The following is a 5134-nucleotide window of genomic DNA, read 5'->3' as shown; positions in this document are numbered from 1 at the left end:
AAATGATGCTGTGCAAGGATGAGTCTCGGTCTGCTTAGATGCCTGTACCCAGGACCAGTGCATCTGAGGGATCCAGAAGGTCGGCGTGGAGAGAGCCACGGAGACAATGGGAGAGCATCTGCAAATCATCTTCTGCAGACATAGAAAGCACACCGGACGCTCGATCGCAGCCTCTAACTTAATAGACAACTTGAGGGCTTGCTGGCGCTTGGAAGAGGAAAACATGTTCAGCCCATCGAGATTATATCTGAACACCAACAATATATGCTATTTAAAGCATTAACATTTAAAATAATTTTTAAGCATAATAGGGAACTAAAGCACAGACTATTTTTGGTGATGCATTGATGGAAACCAAGACTTTCTAACTCACTCTCTAACTCTGAAGGAAGGATTATATTTGGGGGTTTTGTAAAATTTTTATATTTTTATTATCATTTTAAAATAATGGATAGAGAACAATACATGTGGAAACTTCGTTTCTATTATTTCCAGTTTTCAATGACTTCTCTGAAAAAGAAATAGAGGCTATACTCACAGAACACTTAAAAGTTTGCAAAATTTAAAAATGAGTAACTGTGCACATAACAAAAAAGATCCTCCAACTAGAACCAAACATGGGTACTAGGAATTTTAAGTATTTTTTTAGAATAACACTTTTATATTTCTAGAACATATGATGAAAATAGAAAACAGTGCCTGGAGCATTGCCTCTGGATAAAGAAAGAGTTCTGTCAAATCCCATAAATTTCAAATAAGTAGATAATCAAACTACTGTTCTGAACACATTTTCTACAGCTAATTTTTGTAGTAGGGCACTAACAGTCTGTACATTTTTGTAATTCAGTATCTTCAAATGCCTTATAAGTGTATTATTAGTGTTTTGAAGAAATAGCTTTTAAATAGTAAGATATAAAGATAAAATGTTAAAATGAGAAAATAAAATGTGGGAAAATTTTTGTACATTCAGTTGTAAAACGCAATCCAAATTTTTGTACATCATAGTACACTAAGTGGTTAATTCTACTTTATTTACATTTAGGAGTATTAGCCAGTGTATTTTGCTCATTTCTAAAAACTATGAGGCAAAGTTAGAAGGGGAAAAGGAAGAAAAGAAGAAAGAAAAAAAAGAAGAAAGGTGGGGAGGAGTGAAGAAAGAAAGAATAAAATTGTCAAATAAAATCTTTGAGGAATTTGCAGAAGAATTAAAAGCAACAAAGAAAAAATATGAAAATTGTAGTTTTACAGCTATGTTCTTAAATGCATCATTTATACAAAGACATTTTACTGTACCCTAAACCCCCCTTCTCAACATTGTACTATAACTTGTTATCTCATGCCTCATCTTCATTCCACAGATATTAAGGCTTTTGTAGTGAAACCAAATGAATTATTTCAATATATCATATACACTCTTTGACATGTGTAAATATTTTGGCACAAGGTTTTCTTCCTAGCTTCAGTTAACATTTTATCATTATTAGTCTGACTCAGTTTTCCCTCTTCTTTAACTAATAAAAGGGAGCCTAAAATTTGTTGTGTAGTGTGCAGTGTGAAGTTAGACATTGCGTAGGAAATGGTAGCCAAACCAAGTTCTACATGAACTATTTGTCATTAAGTTTGTGAATCTCTAAAAAGGAAAGAATGTTAGTATGATCCACGCAATTAATAAATTAAAACTTATCCATACTTAATTTTCTTGCAAACTCCAGCTGTTTGTAAATCTCAAAAAGAGGCCTGTCTGGGATGGTCACCTGCACCTATGTTCCTGATGTCCTGCCCTTCATTCTACCTCTTGAGTTGTCTCTGATTTGTAGGTGAGTGTCCTGTACACGTGTGTCCTGTTAAGAGTTTTGTGCTTCAAAGATCAAGATAGATCTTTGTGGATGGAAATATGGTGGTCTACACTGTGTTTGACCAGCTTCCTGGCTGACTTTACCTATTTCTGTTTAATGGCTTACAATCTGTATATTGTGTCCACAGCTTTCTGCTCAGACTAAGGTCCTACGTATATGATCGTTTCTTGGACTCTCAGGAAATCCTAAATCAAAATATATAAATTTAAATGTAACACCCATCATCCCAAATTGCTTATCTTCCCTTTACAACTGCATACTCTGGTTATCAAAACAAAAAATATATATAATTATCACCTTCTTTTTCCTCTTTTCCTCACTTGACATATAAAACCAGTTTTAAAATCTTCTCTTTATAATGTGAAAAAAAAACACTTTTATAATCAGTATCCTTCTTTCTCTTCTCACTACCAGTACAAAGGCCTTTAACATTCTAGATCACTAAAATGGATCCTTAACTTGAACTCTAGCTTATTAATTTTCTTATCTGCAATCCATTTTCCACTTGCCACAGAGGTAATATTTTGAACACAGATCTGATCCTGGCACCATACTAACAAAACCTTTCAAGAATACCCCCTCAATGTTAAAATGAACTTTGAAACACCATTTCAAAGCATGAGGGCTCTTTTCTTCCTTATCAATGGCAACTTGCATTATTTTCTGTTCCTAATTTCATAATTCAATCATTCTGCAACATTTTGTTTCTTGGTATGATTTCCTCACTCATTAAGAAACTAAAAATAAAAATTGCATCAACCCAACTATTCCCCTAATAGGTATTCTCTGAAAGGACTTAAAGACATCATAGTGGGGCTGGGGAGATAGCTCATTAGAATAAGCACTTGCCTGGCAAATGCAAGGGCCTGAGTTCAATCCCTGGTTCTCTAAAACAGAAAAAAAAAGTCATAGTACAGTGACACACATAACCACGTTTATAGCTACATAATTCATACAAGTTAAATCTTGGAAGTGGCTTACATGCCCATGATTGAATAAAGAAGGTGTATCATTTATACACAATTAAGAGGAGTAAATGTAACTTGCAGTGAAATGGAAGCATGTGACACCATTAACTAAGTAAAATAAATCAAACAAGTTTAAATATCACATGATTTCTCTTATATGAGAAACACAAAATAGAATGAGATAAAAGACAACAGGAAAAAGGAGAGAAATCATTTTCAAAAGAGAAAACTATGAAGAGATGGTAATAAGGGAGAGTGATGGAAGGAAAACTGCACGAAAAAATTAGGACATATTATGTGCAAGTCCCCATAAGGTATGTAATTATTATGTACCATAACATGTATTAATAAAAAATTAAAACTGAAAAGAAGGCATGGAATTTCAGATATCTAGAAATAGAGGGGCTGGACAGATAGCTTGGTGGTCTAAGAGTTGTCTGGCAAGCGCAAGGATCCAGGTTCAATCCCCAGCTACAACAGACCATGCCAGCCCTGGAACATCAGATGTAGCATGCCAGCCACCAAAGCCAGATGTGATAAACACCTGTGATACTAGCCCTGGAGATGCTGAGACAGGAGGATCACTAATAAAGCTGTGCAGCAAGACCCTGTACTAGATAAATAAAAGATTAAAAAATAAATTTAAAAAATAAAAATAGATAACTTCTTTTAGTTTGCTTCCTATTAGAGTTCATTTGACAAAAAAATACACTTCTCCATTATGTGACATGTCCCCTGAATGTCACACATCAAACTCTCATATCCAACTGTAGTGGTTAAGTTGATAATTTCCTTCACTCCGTATCAAAAACTCAAAAATATGAATGTCCATTTTGTATCTGTGTATTCAAAGTGGTTGGGATAGATATATAGTTACATTCTCTTAATGAATAGAGTGATTTGTTCTAATAGTGTCTGTAAATAGGATATCATGTCTGCATCTTGTACAGCAATTGACCACTAGGAAGAATGTATGCAATGTGTTAATTATTGAAACTGTCCTACCAATTTTATTTGAAACTGTCTCATTGTTTTTGTTTATCAATAAAATTATGAGAAAAAAACCTCAAAAATGTAAAAAATAGCCATCTTACTGAAATGCCTAGAAATTCAATGTGGTAGCTAAGACTATGAATCCATTTAACTTGTCTATTATATTTTGAACTTCTGAAGAATATGAACTTTGATCGTGTTAGGATCTTTCATCTGACAGGTGCAAGGCTCACAATAATTACTTAGAAAATGAAAAGGCCAGCGTACACAGTAACCATATGATCTTTGGGCGGTTACTTAGTGTAACTTTCTTTTTGAACCATATTCTTTGTTTTATTATTTTTTAAAGAAAATATAAAACAGTAAAAAAATATTAGAAACAGTACAGAATTTCACTAAACAAAATAATAGTAATTTGATAGTGGTTGTTGTACTTCATAATATTATCTTCAAATTATTTATTTAGATTAATAGGTGCAAACATGCCAAATTGGTTTAAAAAGTTACAAGAAAATAAAAAGAAGAAAAAAAGGTAAGCATCAATTGTGAACTATATTCTTTATGAGCCTAGAAATAATGTATAACACACAGAAAATATTAGCTGTTTAGAAATTGAGAATTTTTTCTAATACAAACTAAATTCTTATGTAACCATGGGCATAAAAGCTTAGTTTAGACAGGTAAGCTAAATATGGACAGGAGTGAGCAGGCTGGACATATTGCATGTGAAAACAACTTAGTGAAATGATAAAGCTGGAAGTCAATAAAAGGGTTACTAGACAAAAGTAAGAGGATGTTCTGGGCGTATCCATGACTGGACGTCTTTGAGAAGTTGTGACACAAAACTGCAGGAGGCAAATGTGCCGAGTAAGCAGAAAATTTTGCATCACTCTTTATAGAAGGTGCCAATTGTCGTCATTAGGATATTTTAAAATAATTTACTTTAAAATTGAAGTCATTATCAGAAATAACTAGGCTCTTGAACATCTAATTATGAGCATCATTTTAAATGACTTGTTGGGGCTACAATAGTCTGGCACAGTTACATAGTTATTCTGTTTATTGGCATTTTCATTTCTCTGTTATATTGCTCATACTCAACTCCTGGTTCTGAGCACACTCACTTTGCTGCTTGCTCTCAGAATCGCTTTCTTAGCCTGTCTTAAATTTGGCTTTTATTTCCAAAGTATGTCAGTTTCGTTATGCTGGTCTTCCCTAAAATACTCCAGCTCAGATTCCTACTCATTCTTCAAAATGGTATAAATGCTATCTCCAGCATGACGCCCTGCTGAGGTTCGCAGGCTACAAGCTGGGACT

Source organism: Octodon degus, unplaced genomic scaffold (assembly GCF_000260255.1).
Source record: "Octodon degus isolate 3935 unplaced genomic scaffold, OctDeg1.0 scaffold00115, whole genome shotgun sequence".
NCBI lineage: Eukaryota > Metazoa > Chordata > Mammalia > Rodentia > Octodontidae > Octodon > Octodon degus.
Note: the sequence above shows the minus strand (reverse complement) of the source record.